Source organism: Salvelinus namaycush, chromosome 3 (assembly GCF_016432855.1).
Source record: "Salvelinus namaycush isolate Seneca chromosome 3, SaNama_1.0, whole genome shotgun sequence".
Lineage (NCBI taxonomy): Eukaryota > Metazoa > Chordata > Actinopteri > Salmoniformes > Salmonidae > Salvelinus > Salvelinus namaycush.
Genome location: NC_052309.1, coordinates 20719114 through 20745412, shown reverse-complemented (window position 1 = coordinate 20745412; position 26299 = coordinate 20719114).

The following is a 26299-nucleotide window of genomic DNA, read 5'->3' as shown; positions in this document are numbered from 1 at the left end:
TTGAGACTGTGACACAGAGAAACGGAGAAAGCAGCAAAATATACACAGAAGAAACAAAACCCCAGACAAAATGTACTAATGGACAAGACATGCTCCCTGGAGTGATGTACTTGTGAAAAATCCATTAGTCAACAGAAGGCTCTCTCTCGCTCTCTCTCTCTCTCGCTCTCTCTCTCACTCGCTCTCTCTCTCTCTCTCTCTCTCTCACTCGCTCACTCTCTCTCTCTCTCTCTCTCTCTCTCTCTCTCTCTCTCTCTCTCTCTCTCTCTCTCTCTCTCTCTCTCTCTCTCTCTCTCTCTCTCTCTCTCTCTCTCTCTCTCTCTCTCACTCACTACTCAATATGCATACACAAGCAATGCAAAGGTGTACATTCCTGACCTCCCTGGTCCTAGTCAGTGAAGAGGCCAGGCTAAGTGTGAACTGTGGTCCAGTTTCTACAACTTGATTGGAGTCCACATGTGGTAAATTCAATTGGTTGTACATGTATATAAACTGTTTTTATAAACTCACACTAAATCTAGAACAAACAGTACAAAACCAATAAACTGTTGACAGACTAACATACGATCCATCTTTCCTCTCCACTGGTACTGGTCACGTGAGCGGAGATAGACCGCCGGACTGTGGTCTTCTAGGCCTTGACTGAGTTGAAGGGCCAGGGGGGTTCACTAGACCAGCTACAGTAGGAGACATATTGGACGTTACTGGAGGTTCAGAATTGCACATTTGAAATGAGTTAGTCCTACATTTCCTGACTTTAAAATATACGTTTACACTAAAAACACATAAATGGTGATATCCAGAGTCTAAATATACAAATACTGTAACTTCATTTTTGGCAAAACATTCTGTTCAAATTCTGTAATTCTATGATCGTGTAGCAGATCTTTGCAGACCTAACACCTCCAGGAATTACGACAATCTGCTGCCAAATAAGGTAACCACACTTCCTCTCCTGTAGCCACTGAGGGGTTTCTCCATAATCCTGTAAAATGGCTTATCGAATTTACCAAAAACATGTTGAAACTTTGAAATCCCATACATTTCAGTGCAAGGGCTCAGCAGTTAAGGAGCAGCTCATAAACGTAAATGTTGGGGCAAAGAGCGTGCCAGCATGTAGTTCTACAAAATGGAGATGAGTTAGCATTTTCTATCTCAGGTTCGTTGGCCATTCCAATAGGGGAAATGTATGCGGAAAAGAATGGGGTTTTGGGATAAACGCTGAAAATAAGGTCTGAGGTTAACACAGGCTTATGAGATATTATACGTTTTGTTCTATGAGATAATATCAGTCAGTTAACATGACCTTTATGAATTATGAAGCCTTTATGTGCTCAAAATAAGTCAGGCCCTGAAGTACGCAGTATATAAAGAGGATGGGTAAAGTGATGGTGAATAACCCAGTTACCAGTATTTCCCTGGGTTAGTTATGTCTAAGAAGCCTTAAAAGGAAGCATGGAATTTCTGATTGACCATACTGCCATGGCTATATACTGAAAATAGAAGCTGTAAGAGAGCTTCCCTGGTGGCACAGAGGATAAAAAATCTGGCTTGGAAACCAAACATTGCAGGTCCGATACCCATATGTGTAGATTGTCAACATATGAAGTGTAAAAATCTGGTTGTGTTTGTATGATTACATCTAGTTCAAATGTCTCATGAATTAAAATGCCACGTGTCTCTACTGTATATCACCTTCAAACATGAATTTCTATTCAATCTGGAGAGAAACACAATGGGGATGTATTCCAATCTGCTTTAAGGAGCTACACATGTGCATGCTGAGAATGTTGTGGTAATATAAGGTAAAACTCCAATATACAATTTTCAAAATTGTCTTCAAATTTCCTGAGGACCTCCAAGACAAAGTAAAATGTATATTGCGTGGACATCAATTGAATATTATGTTAAACATAAAACAAATATGCTATGAACGTCATACAAATGTACTTGGAAATTGTGGAAATTGTGGAACATTGTGCAACATTGTGGGAATGTTCTGTGCAACCTATGTGAATATCACAATAATATTTTTGCAACATTCCAGAAATCTCCCATAACTTAGCTTAATGTTCTGGGAACCTTTAAATAACTCAAAACAAGTGTTCTGCCAACATTATTTTAACATTATAGAAATGTCATGTGCAACCTAACTTAAATGTAGTATGAATGTCATCACAATTGAGCATATTTTTGTGTTTTGGGAACCAATCTCTTGTAATGTACCCACAATGGTACCACAACCTAATTAAATGTTCTGGGAACCTTTAAAGAACTCAGTAAGGTTGTCCTGTCAACATTCTTGTAACATCAAAGGAATGTTTTGTGCACCCTGAAACAAACATTATATGAATGACAGTTTAGTGTTTTGGGAATCTCTTGTCATCTAAATAAACATTCTGTGAACCTTTAAAGAACAGACTAAATGTTTTCTGTGAACATTCTTGTAACATCAGGTGAATGTTTTTTGCACCCTAAAAGAAACATTGTAGAATCATCCGCACAACTGGACAGTTTGTGTGCTTTGGGAACATATCTTTTGAGATGTCCCCACAATGTTCTCACCAGACTGTTCCCACAACCTAATTAAACATTCTGGTAACCTTTAAAGAACAGATGAAATGTGTTATAGGAACGTTCTTGCAACATCAGGTGAATGATTATACAAATATTGTATAATCATCTGCACGACTGGACAGTTTGTGTTATGAGAACGTTTTTCACGACCTAACAAATGTTCTGGGATCTTTCACAGAACCAATGTTGGTTTGCTTGCTTGCTCGGTTGACATTTACTGAATCGAATTAGAAATGGATGGGTTTCTTTGTGTTAAAATATAGAAAGTATGCTAATTGGAGTATTGGGCTGCTGATGTCATGCAGAGGCTATTGTTTTGTGGTAATATTTTTTCATAACGACAAGTTTGATGTTGGACGACAATAGAATGTTCATGATGTTGCTGCGACAATTGTCTACAGACATGTCGATAGACAGACTGTAAACCAGGCTTTAGTGTGCAGTTGACCCTTTGCTAAGCCCCGCCCCAAAATGTTAGCCAACCAATCGCAGCGCTCTAATGGATAGCAACTGCCATGAAATCTGACACCTCGGACAAGCTCACGTTTGAAATAAATGTCATGAAAGCCAGTGAGGGAAGTGGGAAAAACAGAGTTTTCTTCAAAAAATAAATTGTTTAAATGGCTAAATAATTTAACAGTGCACCAGGGGTACTTGCTACTGTGATTCCTTAGCATTGCCTTAGCATTAGTAGTCCTTCGGGCCAATAGATGGCGATGCTGCACTGTGGTATTAGGAGAAACAGCAAGTTTCCATTCTTCAGAATAAAGAAAGCGCCAAAACTTTGCAGACGTAATCTTGTGTCCATTCTTTTTACTATTACAGGTATGTAATAGAACTTCTAAACTTTCTAATATCGAAATAATATGTAATAACATGCTATTTAACAACTTTGTCAAGGTATTATCACATTAGGAAAGGTTTTGTGTTGTTTTTGTGTCGAACTGAGTGAGAGAAGAATGTGATTGAGATGAGTGAGAGTATATGTTAGCTTGATACTAGCTGAGGTAAAAACGATTTACAAGAGACTATGTTTACTGAGTAGCTTACTTGTACTGGATTTTGTCTTACAGATTTTATAAAGAATCCATTTGTAATGGGATTTCTGAATTTGTTTTACATTTTATTGGTTTTATATAAAATTTTGCTCAAGAGCTGCAAAACTGGCCATGCACATTCAGTCTGGAGCGTGGACATTTAGTCCAGACAGTGCTGGTGCATGAGAGAGAGAGATGATTTTACGGAGGTGCTACTATCTTAAAGCTGAATGTATTGTTGTCAGTTTTCTATATTGGTAGCGGTATATAGAAAAACATTCAGGTATAAAGAAAAGCGGCAGAACTTTGCAGACGTAAACGTTTTACTATTACAGGCCACCTCAGCTACAGATTGAGGTCGTAATACATGCACGACAGAGTTCATGGGAGTATGAACTTTCAGCTTCTGAATTGTAAAACTGATTGCTTTCTTTGAGAAATCAGAAGACAAAGTATTTCTCTTTAACACTGTAGGGATAATACGATCTAATAGGTTCCATCCGCTAGCTTGTCATTCAATAAAAGTTTAAGTTTTAAATGTTTTGCATGTGACTGTGATACAAACTGCAAGCAAGCAGATATCTCAGCACTAATGTAGCAGTTAATGTATAATAGGCCTGGTAACAAGATAACAGGACTTAACTTCGTTGCTGTTGCTTACAACTGTGTGTGGTTCAGGGATGATGTGGTACAGTATAAGGGTAGGACAGTGAGGGCACACATCGCCATACACGAGATTACACAACATCTGGCCTATCAAAGGTTTCTGATGCAACAGTACTTATTTTTCCATATAGTGTAGCTACATTTTGTGTTACAGTATACAAAGTGTGGAGATGGCGAAGCAGATAAAATGAGCCCTCTGCTGAGTTGTAAGAGTTGGGGTGTGAATGCCGAGGCCAGACTTGCCTTTCCTTTCTTAGATTATGCTTTCTGGCAGATTACTCACACTTCCTGCACTTGTACTCCAGTAAAATGACTAAGTGACTCAGTGCTGCAGGCAGTGTGCGTGAGTGTTTTTGTGTGTGTAGAACGGGTGTGCATGTGTATGCTTGCATTGATGCCTGTGTGTGCGTCCATCCGTGCATGTGCGTGTGTGTCTGTAGAGGTCTACATGAGCGGCTCGGATCTGATTAACAGTGTGGTCGGGTGGCTGGGTCTGCTATGAGCCCTGTCCCCAACATCCCCCCGTCCCTCCGGCAGACCCAGGCGGACCCATGTAACACAGCCAGGCCAACAACACGTGTCCTTTCTCCGTGACCCTTTCACTGGAAGATAGGCCGGCCCAGCAATGGAGACACTAGACCAGTTTGGCCCATGGAGGCGCCTAAGGGCCTACCTTCAGGGGGATCCATTGTGTAGCAACAAGTTCCTCTATTCAGCGCCAGAGTGTCGCTAAAATCTGCTAATGAGAATGTCCAGCAGCTCCTGCACAGGATGCCCATTCAGTCCAGAAACCAGGCCACGGCCACACTGCAGGCCAGAGAAAGAGAGAGAGACAGACAGAGAGAGATAGAGGGAGAAACATAGACTAGAGACAGAGAGAGATACAGAGAAGGGGGTGGTTAGACAGGAAATTTGTCACAGCGAACACAGCCCTATCAAATCAAATGTTATTTGTCACATGCGCCGAATACAACAGGTGTAGACCTTACAGTAAAATGTAAACACAACACGACCACGATCAATTCTTCCATGGACAACTGCCCATTTGAACTTCCATTATACTGTAGATATACTTAGCCTACTCTCACTGGTTTGTCTCATAGAACAGAGATGACAGTATAATTCAGTGTTGATTCGTTACATGATCAAATTGATATTGAAAATGCACAACAATGCTGAAAAGGAGCTCTCGGTGAGAATAACCAGGTACTCTTTCTGGAACAGACTCACCCATACCCATGTGTAGTACCCACGGCCCTAAAGATGGCGCCGAAGAGGATGGCTGACATTTTACATGCTCCTAACCAGTTTTGCTATTTTGTTAGTTTTTTTTGGCGTTGTTTGTAACTTATTTTTAAACTTATTTTGTACATAATGTTGCTGCTACCGTTTCTTATGACCAAAAATAACTTCTGTACATCAGAACAGCGATTATCCACCACGAACTGTAAGAAGCTTTTTCCTTTCATTAACGAGTCAGACGAAAAGGATATACTGTTCTCCCGGGAACAGGACAAAATCCCAGTCATTTGCGTGAAGAATAAACTGAGGAAATTCCCAAAGCCATCCGTCCTACTTGCTAACCTGCAATCATTGAAAATAAAATTGATGACCTATGATTACGAATATCCTACCAACGGGACGTTAAGAACTATATTATCTTATGTTTCACCGAGTCATGGCTGAACCACGACATGGATAATATAGAGCTGGCAGGATTTTCCATGCATCGGCAGAACAGAGGAGCTACGTCTGGTAAGACGAGGGGTGGGGGTGTGTGTCTTTTTGTTGCGCGACGTCTAATATTAAAGAAGTCTCGAGATATTGCTCGCCTGATGGTAGAGTACCTTATGATAAGCTGTAGACCACACTATCTACCAAGAGAGTTCTCATCTATATTATTGGTAGCCGTCTATTTTCCACCACAGACCAATACTGGCACTAAGACCGCACTCAACCAACTCTAGGCCATAAGCAAAATTAAAATGCTCATCCAGAAGTGGCGCTCCTAATGACCAGGGACTTTAGTGCAGTCAAACTTAAATCAGTTTTACCAATTTTTTACCAGCATGTCACATGTGCAACCAGATGGGAAATAAACTCTAGACCACCTTTACTCCACACACAGAGATGCATAGAAATCTCTCCCGCCCTCTTTTTGGCAAATCTGAACATAATTCTATCCTCCTGATTCCTGCTTACAAGCAAAAACTGAAGCAGGAAGTACCAGTGACTTACTCAATACAGAAGTGGTCAGATGATGCGGATGCTACGCTACAGGACTGTTTTGCGAGCACAGACTGGAAAATGTTCCGGGATTCATCCAATGGTTTTGAGGAGTATACCACCTCAGTCATCGGCTTCATCAATAAGTGCATCGATGACGTCGTACCCACAGTGACCGTACATACATATCCCAACCAGAAGCCATGGATTACATGCAACATCCGCATCGAGCTGAAGGCTAGAGCTGCCGCTTTCAAGGAGCGGGACACTAATCCGGACGCTTATAAAGAAATCCCGCTATGCCCTCAGACAAACCATCAAACAAGCAAAGCGTCAATACAGGATTGAGATTGAATCCTACTAAACCGGCTCTGGCGCTCGTCGGTTGTGGCAGGGCTTGAAAACTATTAAGGACTACAAAGGGAAACCCAGAAGCGAGCTGCCCAGTGACACAAACCTACCAGACGAGATAAATGCCTTTTATGCTCGCTTCGAGGCAAGCAACACTGAAGCATGGACGAGAGCACCAACTGTTCTGGATGACTGTGTGATCACACTCTCGGTAGCCGATATGAGCAAGACTTTTAAATAGGTCAACATTCACATAGCCACGGGGCCAGATGGATTACCAGGACATGTACTCAAAGCATGCGCGGACCAACTCACTCCCCCTATCTGAGATATCTACTGCAGCCCTCATCCTCCACATACAACACCCGTTCTGCCAGTCAAATTCTGTTAAAGGTCCCCAAAGCAGACACATCCCTGGATCGCTCCTCTTTTCAGTTCACTGCAGCTAGCGACTGGAACAAGCTTCAACAAACACTCAAACTGGACAGTTTTATCTCAATCTCTTCATTCAAAGACTCTTACTGACAGTTGTTGCTGCTTTGTGTAATATATTGTTGTCTCTACCTTCTTGACCTTTTGTGCTGTTGTCTGTGCCCAATAATGTTTGTACCATGTTTTGTGCTGCTATTTTGTTGTGTTGCTACCATGTTGTTGTTATGTTGTGTTGCTACCATGCTGTGTTGTCATGTGCTGCTTCCTTGCTATGTTGTTGTCTTAGGTCTCTCTTTACGTAGTGTTGTGTTGTCTCTCTTGTTATAATGTGTGTTTTGTCCTGTATTTATTTGTTATTTTTAATCCCAGGCCCCCGTTCCCGCAGGAGGCCTTTTACCTTTTGGTAGGCCATCATTGTAAATAAAAATGTGTTCTTAAAACTTCTTCTGGCTGCAAGCCCGACGTCGGTACACTTATGACAACAGCCAGCTCAAGTGCAGGGCGCGAAATTCAAAATATATATTTTTTAAATATTTAACTTTCACACATTAACAAGTCCAATACAGCATATGAAAGGTACACATCTTGTGAATCCAGCCAACATGTCCGATTTTTAAAATGTTTTACAGGGAAGACACAATATGTACATCTATTAGCTAACCACGTTAGCAAAAGACACCACTTTTTTTACTCCACCAGTTTTTTACTCCATCAGTAGCTATCACAAATTCGACCAAATAAAGATATAAATAGCCACTAACCAAGAAACAACTTCATCAGATGACAGTCTGATAACATATTTATTGTATAGCATATGTTTTGTTAGAAAAATGTGCATATTTCAGGTATAAATCATAGTTTACATTGCAGCTACAATCAGAAATTGCACCGAAAGCAGCCATAAAACTTACAGACACCAACGTCAAATACCTAATTACTCATCATAAAACATTTCTGAAAAATACATAGTGTACAGCAAATGAAAGACAGGCATCTTGTGATTCCAGCCAATATTTCCGATTTATTAAGTGTTTTAAAGCGAAAACAAAATGTAGCGTTATATTAGCTTACCACAATAGCCAGAAACACTTGGGCGCCGACGACTAGTTCACATCTACGACAGATATATGAAATAGCATCATAAAATGTTTCTTACTTTTGCTGATCTTCCATCAGAATGTTGGACAAGGTGTCCTTTGTCCAGAACAATCGTTGTTTGGATTTAGAACGGCAACTTTCCCTCTTAATTTAGCAAGCACACTAGCCAAGTGGCGCGAATCTCTCTATGTCAACAAACGGAAGAGAACGGAACACGGCAAAACTCCCGAAAAATGTTCAATAATCTGATGAAACTATATTGAAAAAACATACTTTACGATGATATGGTGACATGTATCAAATAAAATCAAAGCCGGAGATAGTAGCCGCCTATAACGGCAGCTAAACAGAAGGCAATCCCACTGTCCACCTCGCGCTCTTCAGAGTACCGAAAATGGGGGACACGTCATTCCAAGATGATGTGTTCCATCTCAGACCAAGATAATCACCTCATTTCTTCTCTCACAGCCTCTTGACATCCAGGGGAAGGTGTATGACGTGCATGTATACTAATAGATATCATGCCCATTTATAGGCAGGACTTAGAAACGAGCCTCGATTTCAGACTTTCCACTTCCTGGTCAGGAAGTGTGCTGCAGAATGAGTTCTGTTTCACTCAGAGAAATAATTCAAACGGTTTTAGAAACTAGAGAGTGTTTTCTATCCAATAGTAATAATAATATGCATATTGTACGAGCAAGAATTGAGTACGAGGCCGTTTGAAATGGGCACCTTTTATCTGGCTACTCAATACTGCCCCTTGCAGCCCAAACAAGTTATTAACTGACTTGCCTAGTTAAATAAAGGTTAAATAAAATAAATAAAAATTAAAAAAAATTATTATAGGCTTATTTTAGAATCTAAACATGTTCTTTAAATATGCAAAAAGTATTTTGTTTCATTTTGTTGAGACATTTTTGTTAGCTAAATTCAATTCGAACTGTCTTTAATTTTGTGCTCTGTATTTAGTTTAAGATAGGTTAAAAGTAGGCCTGTTGTAAAATAAATATCATTAGCCTGTTGCTGTCATTTGTTGGGTAAACCTACGGTAGGAACTTGCCTTTGTTGGCAATTGCAGCAATATAGGCCTTGCCTGTTCAAAATATTTTTGTTGTTGTAAAGGTTTAAACCAGTTCAGTTTAAATATGCAACAAGTGTTTTGTTTCATTCTATTGAGCCATTGTCTTTGGCCAACTTATGTTCCAACTGTAATGTTGTGTTTGCCACAATATAATATAATTAATGGTAGGCCTATACAGGGCTACTCGCACTCAAACCATGAAAAGGAAAATCCAAAGAGGGCAACATGCAAAAAGTAATTTAATGCTGCAAAATAATAACTTGTTCGTATTTTCCCTATAAACAATGTCTTGACTTACTTTTGATATTACCCTCATAAAGTTACACAACTGTTTTGAAGATTTGGCATGATATGGCTATTATTAGGTTTAGCTACTGTATGCCTATGAAGGCAGTGTGCCCCGGTGTTCCAACTCTCTCCGACTGGTGAACTTGAGGTGAGGAAGAATGTTTTAAGCCTACCAGACACACACCTTTAATCTAACAATATAATGCTTATCTTTATCAAATATATTCTGATAGAAAATGTACGAATTAGACTCCTTCTGTACACCTCTCTGTTTAATATTAACTTAACTGAAAAGGATAAAGAAGCATGTTGGTGTCAGGAACATGGCCCCGGCATATCTTTCTCTTGTCTCATAGGGCTAGGCCTAAGCTTCTCTTCCTTTATATTTAGTTAATATACAGTGGACGCCTAGGCCTATATGCATGCAATGCCCTGATTGTCACGCTCTGATCTGTTTCACCTGTCCTTGTGCTTGTCTCCACCCCCCTGCAAGGTGTTGCCCATCTTCCCCACTTATCCCCTGGGTATTTATACCTGTGTTTTCTGTCTGTCTGTGGCAGTTTGTCTTGTTTGTTCAAGCCTACCAGCATTTTGTCTCAACTCCTGTTTTTCCCCAGTCTCTCTTTTTCTCATCCTCCTGGTTTTTGATCCTTGCCTGTCCTGATACTGTACCTGCCCGGATGACCACTCTGCCTGTACCTGACCCTGAACTTGCCTGTCGTCCTGTACCTTGGCCTCTACTTTGGATTATCGACCCCTGCCTGCCTTGAACTGTCGTTTGCCTGATACTGATGCATTAAGTGCTGAAATCTCCAACAGCTGAACCATGAGGTGAGCAATTATTGTTTTAGGAAAGTAAAAACAAATAAAACAATAGGCTATAAAGTTTTGAATATGCTACACATTGAAACACAACAACTATTTTTTTTGTCATTTGTTGTTTGCAGTTTTTAAGGACATAAGTAACTGTGGATCATTTGGCCAATATCACTTGTCTATTGATGGCGCTGGTTGCGCCCAGCCTGAGGTTTATTTCTCTTTTTCTACTCTCGGATCAGAATGGGTCTCTTGGGTTTGAACCAGCATGGGTCTGTTTTTCCACAGGCCTTTTCAGAACGGGTCTGACTGTCCTCGGGCCCATTCGGAACGTGTCTTCGTTTTAAAAATGTATTTATGCATATCGAGTTGGGTTGGATCCATTTCGGAACGGGTCCAACTTTTTGGACCTGTGAAGACCCCTAGTACCCACCCCAACCCCACCCTCTCTGCTGGGGAAGGGGAGACAGTTCAGCTCGATTCCTCCAAAAGGCTAAATTCTAAATTCTCTAGGGGTTCTCCACATGTCACCCAGCCCTGATCACGTGACACGGGAGCCGGCAGCTAGAGAGTAAAAGGAGGGCATGTCATCTCCCATCAGTCGGAGAAGCTCTCCTTTCCTCTCACAGCACAGCAAAGCAGCTACTCGCAAGCCTCCCAGGAGCAGTGGAATGGAGGCTGCCCATTAAAGCCCCGTTAAATGACTTCTGATGTTGTCAGAGGAGCAGGGCGAAGCAAGGTGGAGTGGACTGGCTCAGCTGCCAGATCTCCCAGACACTCTGTTTCCCTCCCAGTATCTCTCTCCTTTCCACAGAGGGTTCTACCTGGAACCCAAAAGGGTTTTACCTGGAACCCAAAAGGGTTTTACCTGGAACCCAAAAGGAGTTTTACCTGGAACCCAAAAGGGGTTTTACCTGGAACCCAAAAGGGGTTTTACCTGGAACCCAAAAGGGGTTTTACCTGGAACCAAAAAGTTTTTTTTACCTGGAACCAAAAAGGGTTTTTACCTGGAACCAAAAAGGGGTTCTACCTGGAACCCAAAATGGTTTTACCTGGAACCCAAAATGGTTTTACCTGGAACCCAAAAGGGGTTTTACCTGGAACCCAAAAGGGGTTTTACCTGGGAACCAAAAAGGGGTTTTACCTGGAACCAAAAAGGGGTTTTACCTGGAACCAAAAAGGGGTTTTACCTGGAACCAAAAAGGGGTTTTCCTATGGGGACAGCTGAAGAACCCTTTGGAATCCTTTTTTCTAAGAGTGGAGCAGCTCTCTCACCACCACTGTCTAGCTCAGGAGCCTTCGAGGTGCCAGATGATCATCAAGCCATATTTCACCATCAAAATGTAATGTGCCGCTCCGAGGTCAAGACAAATGCCTGTGTGTGTGTTTGCACAAGTATGCGTGTGTGAGAGAGTGCTGTGAGAGTTAGTAGTGCGTCCTAAGCTCTTTGCTTCAGGTTCTGACCTTCACCTAAACCTTTGAAACCTGCTCAAAACCTCTTTGTGACACCCATAGATTAACACTCACATTGCACTAATACTCCTACAGAGGAACACATATGCCATGGTGATTGGTATAATAACATCCCCATCAGCTACCAGTTGGAAGAGACAGAAAAAGTAGATGGTCTTCTGCTAAAACAGGTGGTGTGGAAAAGGTACTACAGTCATCCTTGACTGGGAGTGATAGAATTCGCACTGTAAGGTGTCAACTGCTCAGGTGAACATTAACATATATGAGTAAATGTCTAAGTGTGGGCTTGTGTGTGTTCCCAAGCATGTTAAGCAGAGTTATGGAAGAGGAGGGCGCTGTGCACGGGGCAGGGCATGTGGGGGTGTCCATGCCACAGTTTGTTTGTCGTGTTCTGCTCTATCCCCTGCTCCCTGCTGGCCCGCTCTGATGATGCTTATTCGCAGGAAATATGAGGGAGGGGGGAGAGCAGGAGGAGGGGAGAGGGGAGTGACGCTTGGCTGGATGATCTGCAGCGACAGGCCGTCTCCAGTGAGAAGGGAACTTAGCATGTCAGGCAGGACAGCACGGGCCAGGCAGATAGTCAATGAAATATTGAATGCAGCACACTGCTATCATGGATCTGATGCCTACAAAACAGGAGATCTCTGGCTATCTCTTAGTGTCTTGTAACAAAGTGTGTGCAAAATAAAGTCAATTAAAGGCAAGCTATCTCCCACATTGCATGCACTGTCTCTGCAGGGGATCCAATGGATTTTCTCAGCCAGGATCCTACGCTGGGCTGGATGTAAGGATATAAAGTTCAAAAGTCCACTGTGATCCTTTGGTGGGAGTGGTCTTTCTCTCTCTACACAGTGGAGGACAAAGAGGAAGATCTTTTCTTTATTTTCACTTCTCTTGTCTTTCCTGTGAGCCATTTGTGTTCTCTGTTTTCATTTACTGCTGCTGTATCCTTCCTGGCTCTGTTCAGAAAGAAATATAGAGATAAATGTAACAGCATGTGTCTCTTCTGGCAAAGAACCAACTCTGGTATCTCTGTCGCTGCATTCAGTCAGCACATCTAAATAATACTCACCCTGCACCTTGCACTGGCCTGGTAAAAACCAGAGAATGATGCATTATGGGATGGTAACGCAATTACTCATTTCCCACCATGCCATATGAACTGTCTGTACTCCATCATATCTAATTCACCAGTGCACTACAAGCACACACATTCCCTAGACAAACACACTTAAACAACCTTCACCCTCTCTGAAGCCTACCAGAGCTAACCATAAATATACAATATAAATGTACATTCCCATTGCCCTCTGCTCAGAGTTCGACTCCTCCACTGCATTACAATAGACATTTCACCAGCTCATTCAACTCAATACATATTGATGCAGGAATGCAATGTAAATCTGCTGTGTTGGCAGAAGAGCTGCTACTGCCGTCCTAAAAGAACCAGGTGATCTCACGCTTTGCCTTAATAAAATGTTTTTGCCTCACAGCATCACAGCAGGCCAGGGTTGACTGGGCTGGAGACTGAGCAGAGAGAGGAACTGGAGGCTGAAAGCAGGGAAGTAGCCCAGTGTTCCACTTAGGCCAGACACCTGCTGGGGGGTGAAGTGGTATGTATCACTTCACTAGGTCACCTAATGAAAAAAACGTGGAAAACACACACACTATGCCACTGCAGTAGTGGTAGGTTGTTACTAGATCATCTCTAACCATGCTGTCATTATTTCAGTATACCCTGCAGCAACCAAATTAACAAACTCTTCACTGAAAGACAGTTTACACAATGACAAAGCATAAATCAACCAGAAACTATGATGATTTTCAAGATTCTGGCCGCTGTGATGATCACAATGCAAAATTTTTACTCCATAACAACAACACCGTAAATAACTGCAGAGAAAAACCTTGGAGAGGCGACTGGTATTCTGTAAACTGAAGGAGCTGTGCTTGGAGAGTGACATTGTGCCTGATGGTAAACAACATTAGGATGGTTAGAGGCTGGCTTGGTGGAGTGATGAGTTAGAGCCTAGTGTCAGGATTGGGACTTGACTACAAACATCTGGAGTTGTCAGATCTTTATTGAAAGTGTAAAGAAACATACAGTATAAAATGATGTGACCATCAAACATATGGTGTACTAATCCCATGTACAGCAGTGTAATAGTATATTCACTACTACGATGAGATGCTCTTCCTCAGGGCCGGTTCCAGGCATAAGCGACATAAGCGGCTGCTAAGGGGCCTCAGTCGGGGTCTTAACTTACTATTGAGAGTAAGAATAGTAGAATACACCAGGTGCAATTTCAAAATGTTGTTTTCCATCAGCAGTTTTTCTCTTGTTTTATCAGTCACTGACAGTCAGTCAATTAGCCATGTCAACTAACAACTTTTTAGATTGGTAGTTAGTCTAGCCGGCTATCTAAATTTGTAGTAATCATGGCTGAATACCGATCGGGCACGCAGAGTACGTGGCCAGGGGCCCTGACCTCTAGGGGGCCCCATTGATTTTTTTCAGTCATTCTCAGTCAGCTATCATATTAACATGGCATAAGTCAATGTGTAGAAATTAGCTTTAAAAGAGTACATCTGTTCTCTCTGCCCCATGGCAAAATGTGTGTAATTGCATGAAATGTGTTATAAAATTGCAAAGTTTTCTCTCCACCCCCATGGCAAAATGTGTAGAAAGCAGGAAATTAACTTTATAACCATTTTTTTCTTTCCAACATCATGATGGGGGCCACTAAATTGTTTTGGCGTGAGGTGGGGGCCCCCCAACCAAATCTTGCTTAGGGCTATATCCAGACCTACTCTTCCTTTGGAGATGAATGAGAAGAGTTACAGAACAAAAAAAGGTTGCAAGTAATATCACTTTGAGTGCTTATCTGGCAGACCTCGAACCACTCCACGACGCCCCTTTGGAGTAAGAGCCCACATTTCTATCAGTCTAATTTATTCGGCAGAGTTTATACTACAAGCAGATATGCAGTTTTATTTACTGAGATGAAGCTGCTCTCTTTAGTTGCCATGATTCTTGCCAGATCATTTCAGCACAAATAAACATGCAGTATTAATGTAAAAATAGGACACTGAGAGACTTCAGAGGTTCCTCAGAGTTTCCGGAGGGGCGATAAACACAGGGAGGCCTGGCTCCAGAGGTCTTCCTACCTCATCCTGTCTCCCCCCTCCTCCCTTTGTCTCCCCCTGTCTGCTGTGTAGACTATGGCCTGGCCAGCGGGGCTGAGGGGTCACCAGTCCAACAGGCAAGGCTCAGGGCTGTTCTGCCTGTTCTGTCCCATCGCCAGGAGTCAGGAGCACAGCTAGCTGTACACTGTCTGACCAAAGCATCTGTGCAAACATACTGACAGACAAGAGTTTAGGACTGGCCAGTGTACTTGACACAACCTACAACCTAGAGGATAGTGTACTTATTTGTCAGGCAAACCGTTTAGATACAGGGTTAATGGGAGAGATTAAACATGGTAGCCTGACATACAAGACATATGGGTTTAGACCTGAAGATGAAGAGTGATGGATTGTAGTAATCAGAGTATCTCTTATAACATCTATAACTTATAACTTATACATTCACAGGAATGTCTTGGCTCTGGTAGCGAGCTCCAAGCCTCCAGATATTTAGCTTCATGATTGGCCTGAGTAGAGTGCCTCCTGTTTGGAGTTGTATGGTCAATTGTCAATTTCCGATAGTGACATGGCTGAAATGTCTGGTAGTGGGTCAATGACCCTGCAGGCGTTTGGACCCAACAGGGGGACGGGCATCCAAACCTCCCTGGACCACAGGGTCATGACCCTGGGCCTGGCGGTGGAGACGAGCCCTAGAGGGGGAGGCTAAATGGCGGCAGTTAGTTTTGGATTACCTCTGTGGCTTCGTTTCCTGTGATTATATGTTTATCTGGAACATTCTGTGTGACCAAATAGTACTTTTTAAAACTGCCAATGTGTCATAATGAAAGCAAGCCCATCCGTAATGTGTCTATATGGTATTGGATAGAGGGATGCACATTTCACCCCTGAACCCCAGAGAAAACAAAACAATGCAACCATTTTGCACTTCATGCTCAACCATATCCGTTTTTCTATGTATATGGTTTCTTGATTCCTGTATACATCTATATTTCATGGTTAAACTGAATCTTATAATATATGTGCAATGCTATGCCAGGCAACAATTTCACCATGTGTTTCATATTACACTCTCTCCATCTCACCACAAAAACAAATACATGCGGTTAGTCCATTGAGAAGACAGAACAGTATTTAATTGGATTCTTCAGTTTTTGAGGGAGAAAGTTGAAACAGACACCAATGTGAGAAGGCAGGACGGGTAAAAGGTCAGAATCACAATGTAGAAACTGCAGTGCAGATGGAAGAATAACGGAGTAACATAATCTGAACTACCTTGGCGGCTACTCTCTCTGTGCTACTGAAGGTTCATACATCACAGCTCTATCTGCTGCTTTGTCGGACTGGCTGCCTTGACGGGGTGTAGATATAGTGCACAGGGACTGCCTCTTGGCACTCACACACAAAGGGCCTGGGCATGGATAATGCTAGATATGCACCATGAAAAAGAGCCCACGACTGCAAAGTTAACAGTATTCTCAATAAAGCAAAGAAAAACCTATTATTTCTCTTTAAAAGAAAGACTTGCGTGTTAAGAAGCACATTCTAGCCTTGGGTAACTGAATATCCTTATTGGATATCAAGCTTCCCTCACAAAGTACTGTTTCCAATGAATTAAACATTATGTAAACATTTAAAAAATCTAACATTTTAAACGTGTCGAAATTTCTTCTGTTAACCACAAACTGGTGAAGTTTCTAGATCGACGAGGCCAATATTGTGGAAGTAATGAAGTAAATACAGTAAACACATAGAAAGCACATGATCATCAATAAACTTGATTCCATCTCCAAAGCTACCCTCTTAATTAGATTCAGAGGGGTGAAAATGAGAGCAGACATGACCCATTTGCTTATCTGCTTCCCCTTTTCCTCTAAAATCCCTCTCTCTCCTAACTACCTAATGAGAATCGGAAGTTTTAGTAGGGCAGCTCTGTTAGCTAACCCTGGTCTAACCTTGCCCATCTGGAGGGGGCTTGCCAGCCTCGGGGTGACTCAGTCAATCTCAGTCAGTCTCCCTCCAGCTGCTGACCTGACTGCTGTCCACCTAACTAACTGGTCATCTGGGTTACATTCACTGTGGGGGAACAGGGTAGGGTTGACCCTGGCCCACGTTGCAATGTCACTCTGACAGCTCGATGTGTTAAAGCTGTGACAGGGCTCACAGGGGGGCTAATGCTGCTGCCCAAATGGGACTGGCTATTAACCCAGCACCCCACCACCCTGGCCTGCAGCCTCATACCCACACAGCACAGCCTGGGCCCAATGGACGAGGTGTGGCTCATTCACTTCAACCTAGGAGAAGGCTGGCGCTTGCCCTGTGATGTTGTTGTACCAATGTAGTTCATAATGTCCTCTCCTCACACCTTCACTGGTGCTGCCTGCAGATGAAACTCTCAATTCAATGGTTGAAGACTTGTTTTTCTCCTCGATTTTTCTGAAAAGGAGGTAATTTTATTCGTATGCTTAAAACACATAAAATATATGAACATGTTTGTTCAAAGGTAACGACTGTATGGAGATTTTTGCACAGCGATTGGTTAGAGAAGTAACAGCACTGCAGAGGAGGAGACAGACGAATAGACAATGAAACGACAACCCAGGGGTGTGGAACAAACACAAGATGAGCTGTCAACAAAACAGCTTGTTAGAACTTTCAAATCTCCAGACAACCACGGCTTACTGAAAAAACACTTTAGCACTTATTTTCTCCCGAAAACATTTCACTTGACTGTCAATACTCCAATTGGATGAAATATGCATAATGTGGCCTTTTGCTTCATGTGTGGGGTGCCAGTGTGTACCAGGGGGTGGTGCCGTGAGCTGGATGGTTAGGACTACTCCTGTATTCATGAGGCTGTATAATTCATGCTTCTGCTTCCTCAGGTGAGGGCCACAGCAGCATGCCAAACAGACCTGTTCTAGAAACATTTCCCTCATCTGCACTGGCCAGCCCCATTTCCACTGGAAAGCAGCACAATGGCTTTCCTGCATGTGTCAAAAGAGCCAGAAACAGAAAAAGCACGAGGCCAGGTGTGCGCCCATACACACACACACACACGTGCATTAAGACACACAAAAGCACAGATGCACACACAGCACCGTCCGGCAAAGTGCACCACCACTGAAGCACAGGGTCAGTCTGTCGTATTCTGTACTGCACACTGTCCTACTGTGGTCAAGCACATGGGTGTACACAATAATTGCACTGTAAAGTTATGGTTTTCTGTAATTTGGCAAAGGCCACTTCAAGACAGGAGAAACATTAGACTTCACAGGCCGTGAATGATTTCCTGGAAGACTGTGTAACCCTTGTTTTGTTTTGACTGGCGTTGTTTTTGGCTGACCAATGTATCCTAAAATACACAAGACTGGCTTTGACTGCAAATTTGTACGTTGTCCTTGATGGAGTTACACATTTCAGAAGTCAAAGTACAGATCACACACACCCCAAAGTCCCAAAGTGTATAGAATAACATCAGAGCCTTTCAACCAACATTTTTTGACTTTTGACTAGAATGGCTCGCTCCAAACCTATCAAGTGAGTCCCCACTCTTGGCTCTGGCCAATTGGCATTGGTCTGTGAGAGAAAGGCGGCACTAGGGCGTGAAAAGCTCTGGAGGTCCCTGTGACTAACAGGAATCACACGCTGGTCATTTGGGTTTCAAATTGGGATCCAAAGTGCAGTTCTCTGTGTTGTTTACCAGCCCAGGACAGCCCACATAACTATAAAATTAGCTAATAATCACATTTCAATGGAGTCCAGAAACTCTCCATATGAATGTATAGAGCGCTTGGCAGAGACTGGGACATTTTTCAGGTGGGGATTATCTAGCGGTAATGGTCAGATTGGGGCCTGTGCCACTGCCAAGGACAGTTTGCTACTGTACAATGGCACCATAAGATCTGCAGAACCTCATGTTAATGATATAATCACTGTGTTCAATAAATGAGTTACTGTAGTTATCAACTGAATCAGGGTGGGCCAAAATCTACCCATGATTCCCATTACATCCTGTTTCTGGCAAAAGCAGAGCAAACCTTGCGGTCAAGGCACCAAAGGGCCTACAGCCGGGGTAATCAACTACTATTTAAGAAGGTCCCGTCACACACATTTCCTAGATGGCAAAGGTCTGGATAGATATTTTCATTTATCGTCATAGCAACAACCCCCACCTCGCGACCCATGTGACCCCAAACTGTTGACACGCCTCTTGTTTGCAGTTTTAAAACAAATTTTCTGCAATTCTACACATTTTGCCATTGGATGGAGAGAAAATGTTGCAGTTTCAAATCTAATTTCCTGCAATTCCACAAATGTTGCCATGTCTTATGTGTCTTCATATGATCCCTGAGTGACTCAACAAAATCAATGGGGGCCCCCTGGTGGTCGAGGCCCCTGGTCACATAATCTGGCCATGATAAATACAAGATTTAGATAGCTGGTTAGGATGATTTACCTACCTAGCTACAGCTGTAGGATCACCCTGTTCCGTTAGAACTTTCTTGCAATACAGGAAATGTACAACTTGTAGTGTATTCAAGGTTTAAAAAGGCTTCTGAAGGCTTTTCACTTTTCCACTTGTCATTTCAGACTTGATTTCCCCTTAGACAAAAATGTCCATTAATTATAATCCACATAAAATTGCCCATTTCTGTTGCTGCAGGATTATTTTCCTGCTCTAGGAAACTGGCTCAAATTAAGATCTTACATCTGTAACATAGGCTAGTTGATCAACTATAAATTTGACAGGTTATAAATAGCTCTAAGGTATGTCAGTGAATGTGATAACAAGAGAAAAACTGACCCTGCACTACTAAATTTCGAAATTGCAATCCACATTGACCCCGTTCTGGGTCCAGAACCGGACAGCGGTCCGCCTATTGAGCATGGCTGGCTTACAGAGTGGACATCATCAGATGTGCCACCCACTTGTTTTCTGGTAGCCACAGCCCCTTCCCTGGGGCCATGTCTCTCCCAGCCATGGGTTTACTGGTTCTCCTCAATCTGCTTCTGCTTTATTGGATCAAGCCTAGTGTTTGGTGATATTTAACTACAACTGAGTTTGTAGATGATGTAATGTGCTGTATTTGATCAATGAGAGGATCTCTGTTGTGTTCTTTGTTTTATTGTCTGGAGCCTGAGGCCTCAAGGCACCATAGGAACAGTGTGTGTAAACACAGCGCTATTCTGGTCAGGGGTGTGTGTGGTGGGAGACACACAGTAACGGTCCTCATCCTTCCTCAGCCCAGCCACACTGGCTCCCATTGTGTAGCAGTGACTCGGCCGGGGATGTGAGTGATAGAAAAGCACCAGATCACTGAGATAATCTGACACCATACAAACCAAGACAGGCATGCAGTACTGCCCATATATGAGGAGGAATGACCAGTTGTCTATTTCCTGTAGTTAAATACGTAGCATAGGTAGCTAAACTAGCCTGACTTTGTTGCTTGGACACAACTGGACACAAAAGTCCTGGACCAGGATCACTCAGATGTGTTAGCGTCAGATGTAACCCCTGTCATTTTGTTGTAGCCCGTGTCATGTTGTTGTAGCCTGTGTCATGTTGTTGTAGCCTGTGTCATGATGTAGTAGTCCCTGTCATGTTGTAGTAGAACCTGTCATATTGTAGTAGAACCTGTCATATTGTAGTAGAACCTGTCATATTGTAGTAGAACCTGTCATATTGTAGTAGAACCTGTCATGATGTTGTAGTCCCTGTCATGTTGTTGTAGCCCCGTCATGTTGTTGTAGCCCCTGTCATGTTGTAGGCCCCGTCATTTTTTTTGTAGCCCCGTCATTTTGTTGTAGCCCACGTCATGTTGTAGCCCCCGTCATCTTGCTGTGGCCCCTGTCATGTTGTAGTCCCTGTCATGTTGTTGTAGTCCCTGTCATGTTGTTGTAGCCCCTGTCATGTCCTTGTAGCCCCTGTCATGTCCTTGTAGCCCCTGTCATGTCCTTGTAGCCCCTGTCATGTCCTTGTAGCCCCTGTCATGTTGTTGTAGTCCCTGTCATGTTGTTGTAGCCCCTGTCATGTCCTTGTAGCCCCTGTCATGTCCTTGTAGCCCCTGTCATGTTGTTGTAGTCCCTGTCATGTTGTTGTAGCCCCTGTCATGTCCTTGTAGTCCCTGTCATGTTGTTGTAGCCCCTGTCATGTTGTTGTAGCCCCTGTCATGTTGTTGTAGCCCCTGTCATGTTGTTGTAGCCCCTGTCATGTTGTTGTAGTCCCTGTCATGTTGTTGTAACCCCTGTCATGTTGTTGTAGTCCCTGTCATGTCCTTGTAGCCCCTGTCATGTTGTTGTAGCCCCTGTCATGTTGTTGTAGCCCCTGTCATGTTGTTGTAGCCCCTGTCATGTTGTTGTAGCCCCTGTCATGTTGTTGTAGCCCCTGTCATGTCCTTGTAGCCCCTGTCATGTTGTTGTAGCCCCTGTCATGTTGTTGTAGCCCCTGTCATGTTGTTGTAGCCCCTGTCATATTGTAGTAGCCATGGTCATGTTGTTGTAACCCCAGTCATGTTGTTGTGGCAACTGTCATGTTGTTGTAAGCCCTGCCATGTTGTTGTAGCCCCTGTCATGTTGTTGTAGCCCCTGTCATGTTACTGTAGCCCCTGCGATGTTGTAGAAGTCCCTGTCATGTTGTTGTAACCCCTGTCATGTTGTTGTAGCCCCTGTCATGTTGTTGTAGCCCCTGTCATGTTGTTGTAGTCCCTGTCATGTTGTTGTAACCCCTGTCATGTTGTTGTAGCCCCTGTCATGTTGTTGTAGCCCCAGTCATGTTGTTGTGGCAACTGTCATGTTGTTGTAAGCCCTGCCATGTTGTTGTAGCCCCTGTCATGTTGTTGTAGTCCCTGTCATGTTGTTGTAGCCCCTGTCATGTTGTTGTAGCCCCTGTCATGTTGTTGTATCCCCTGTCATGTTGTTGTAGCCCCTGTCATGTTGTTGTAGCCCCTGTCATGTTGTAGAAGTCCCTGTCATGTTGTTGTAGTCCCTGTCATGTTTGTTGAAGTCCCTGTCATGTTGTAGTAGAACCTGTCATGTTGTTGTAGCCCCTGTCATGTCTTTGTAGCCCCTGTCATGTTGTTGTAGCCCCTGTCATGTTGTAGTAGAACCTGTCATGTTGTTGTAACCCCTGTCATGTTGTAGTAGTCCCTGTCATGTTGTTGTAGCCCCTGTCATGTTGTTGTATCCCCTGTCATGTTGTTGTAGCCCCTGTCATGTTGTTGTAGCCCCTGTCATGTTGTAGAAGTCCCTGTCATGTTGTTGTAGTCCCTGTCATGTTGTTGTAGTCCCTGTCATGTTGTTGTAACCCCTGTCATGTTGTTGTAGTCCCTGTCATGTTGTTGTAGCCCCTGTCATGTCTTTGTAGCCCCTGTCATGTTGTTGTAGCCCCTGTCATGTTGTAGTAGAACCTGTCATGTTGTTGTAACCCCTGTCATGTTGTAGTAGTCCCTGTCATGTTGTTGTAGCCCCTGTCATGTTGTTGTATCCCCTGTCATGTTGTTGTAGCCCCTGTCATGTTGTTGTAGCCCCTGTCATGTTGTAGAAGTCCCTGTCATGTTGTTGTAGCCCCTGTCATGTTGTAGAAGTCCCTGTCATGTTGTTGTAGTCCCTTTCATGTTGTTGTAGTCCCTGTCATGTTGTTGTAACCCCTGTCATGTTGTAGAAGTCCCTGTCATGTTTGTTGAAGTCCCTGTCATGTTGTAGTAGAACCTGTCATGTTGTTGTAGCCCCTGTCATGTCTTTGTAGCCCCTGTCATGTTGTTGTAGCCCCTGTCATGTTGTAGTAGAACCTGTCATGTTGTTGTAACCCCTGTCATGTTGTAGTAGAACCTGTCATGTTGTTGTAACCCCTGTCATGTTGTAGTAGAACCTGTCATGTTGTTGTAACCCCTGTCATGTTGTTGTAGCCCCTGTCATGTTGTTGTAGCCCCTGTCATGTTGTAGAAGTCCCTGTCATGTTGTTGTAACCCCTGTCATGTTGTTGTAACCCCTGTCATGTTGTTGTAGTCCCTGTCATGTTGTAGAAGTCCCTGTCATGTTGTTGTAACCCCTGTCATGTTGTTGTAACCCCTGTCATGTTGTTGTAACCCCTGTCATGTTGTAGTAGAACCTGTCATATTGTTGTAGCCCTTGTCAAGTTGTTGTAACCCCAGTCATGTTGTAGTCCCTGTCATGTTGTTGTAACCCCTATCATGTTGTTGTAACCCCTTTCATGTTGTTGTAACCCCTGTCATGTTGTTGTAGTCCCTGTCATGTTGTTGTAGTCCCTGTCATGTTGTTGTAACCCCTTTCATGTTGTTGTAACCCCTGTCATGTTGTTGTAGTCCCTGTCATGTTGTTGTAGTCCCTGTCATGTTGTTGAAGTCCCTGTCATGTTGTTGTAGTCCCTGTCATGTTGTTGTAGTCCCTGTCATGTTGTTGAAGTCCCTGTCATGTTGTTGTAGTCCCTGTCATGTTGTTGTAGTCCCTGTCATGTTGTTGTAGTCCCTGTCATGTTGTTGTAGTCCCTGTCATGTTGTTGAAGTCCCTGTCATGTTGTTGTAGTCCCTGTCATGTTGTTGTAGTCCCTGTCATGTTGTTGAAGTCCCTGTCATGTTGTTGTAGTCCCTGTCATGTTGTTGTAGTCCCTGTCATGTTGTTGTAGTCCCTGTCATGTTGTTGTAGTCCCTGTCATGTTGTTGAAGTCCCTGTCATGTTGTTGTAGTCCCTGTCATGTTGTTGTAGTCCCTGTCATGTTGTTGAAGTCCCTGTCATGTTGTTGAAGTCCCTGTCATGTTGTTGTAGTCCCTGTCATGTTGTTGTAGTCCCTGTCATGTTGTTGTAGTCCCTGTCATGTTGTTGTAGTCCCTGTCATGTTGTTGAAGTCCCTGTCATGTTGTTGTAGTCCCTGTCATGTTGTTGTAGTCCCTGTCATGTTGTTGTAGTCCCTGTCATGTTGTTGTAGTCCCTGTCATGTTGTTGAAGTCCCTGTCATGTTGTTGTAGTCCCTGTCATGTTGTTGTAGTCCCTGTCATGTTGTTGTAGTCCCTGTCATGTTGTTGAAGTCCCTGTCATGTTGTTGTAGTCCCTGTCATGTTGTTGTAGTCCCTGTCATGTTGTTGAAGTCCCTGTCATGTTGTTGTAGTCCCTGTCATGTTTGTTTTAACCTCTGTCATGTTGCTGTATCCCCTGTCATGTTGTTGTAGCCCCTGGCATGTTGTTGTAGTCCCTGTCATGTTGTTGTAACCCCTGTCATGTTGTTGTAACCCCTGTCATGTTGTTGTAACCCCTGTCATGTTGTTGTAACCCCTGTCATGTTGTTGTAACCCCTGGCATGTTGTTGTAGTCCCTGTCATGTTGTTGTAACCCCTGTCATGTTGTTGTAACCCCTGTCATGTTGTTGTAACCCATGTCATGTTGATGTAACCCCTGTCATGTTGTTGTAACCCCTGTCATGTTGTTGTAGTCCCTGTCATGTTGTTGTAGTCCCTGTCATGTTGTTGTAGTCCCTGTCATGTTGTTGTAACCCCTGTCATGTTGTTGTAACCCCTGTCATGTTGTTGTAGTCCCTGTCATGTTGTTGTAGTCCCTGTCATGTTGTTGTAGTCCCTGTCATGTTGTTGTAACCCCTGTCATGTTGTTGTAGTCCCTGTCATGTTGTTGTAACCCCTGTCATGTTGTTGTAACCCCTGTCATGTTGTTGTAGTCCCTGTCATGTTGTAGAAGTCCCTGTCATGTTGTTGAAGTCCCTGTCATGTTGTAGAAGTCCCTGTCATGTTGTTGTGACTCTTGTCATGTTGTTGAAGTCCCTGTCATGTTGTTGTTGTATCCCCTGTCGTGTTGTTGAAGTCCCTCTCATGTTGTTGTGACTCCTGTCATGTTGTTGTGACTCCTGTCATGTTGTTGTAACCCCTGTCATGTTGTAGAAGTCCCTGTCATGTTGTTGTAACCCCTGTCATGTTGTTGTAACCCCTGTCATGTTGTTGTAGTCCCTGCCATGTTGTTGTAGTCCCTGTCATGTTGTTGTAACCCCTGTCATGTTGTTGTAACCCCTGTCATGTTGTTGTAACCCCTGTCATGTTGTTGTAACCCCTGTCATGTTGTTGTAGTCCCTGTCATGTTGTAGAAGTCCCTGTCATGTTGTAGAAGTCCCTGTCATGTTGTTGAAGTCCCTGTCATGTTGTTGAAGTCCCTGTCATGTTGTTGAAGTCCCTGTCATGTTGTTGAAGTCCCTGTCATGTTGTAGAAGTCCCTGTCATGTTGTTGAAGTCCCTGTCATGTTGTTGAAGTCCCTGTCATGTTGTTGAAGTCCCTGTCATGTTGCTGAAGTCCCTGTCATGTTGCTGAAGTCCCTGTCATGTTGCTGAAGTCCCTGTCATGTTGTTGTAGTCCCTGTCATGTTGTTGTAGTCCCTGTCATGTTGTAGAAGTCCCTGTCATGTTGTTGTAACCCCTGTCATGTTGTTGTAACCCCTGTCATGTTGTTGTAGTCCATGTCATGTTGTAGAAGTCCCTGTCATGTTGTAGAAGTCCCTGTCATGTTGGTGAAGTCCCTGTCATGTTGTTGAAGTCCCTGTCATGTTGTTGAAGTCCCTGTCATGTTGTTGAAGTCCCTGTCATGTTGTTGAAGTCCCTGTCATGTTGTTGAAGTCCCTGTCATGTTGTTGAAGTCCCTGTCATGTTGTTGAAGTCCCTGTCATGTTGTTGTAACCCCAGTCATGTTGTTGTAACCCCAGTCATGTTGTTGTAACCCCAGTCATGTTGTTGTAAGCCCTGCCATGTTGTTGTAGCCCCTGTCATGTTACTGTAGCCCCTGCGATGTTGTAGAAGTCCCTGTCATGTTGTTGTAGTCCCTGTCATGTTGTTGTAGCCCCTGTCATGTTGTTGTAGCCCCTGTCATGTTGTTGAAGCCCCTGTCATGTTGTTGTAGTCCCTGTCATGTTGTTGTAGTCCCTGTCATGTTGTTGTAGTCCCTGTCATGTTGTTGTAGTCCCTGTCATGTTGTTGTAGCCCCTGTCATGTTGTTGTAGCCCCTGTCATGTTGTTGTAGCCCCTGTCATGTTGTTGTAGCCCCTGGCATGTTGTTGAAGTCCCTGTCATGTTGTAGTAGAACCTGTCATGTTGTTGTA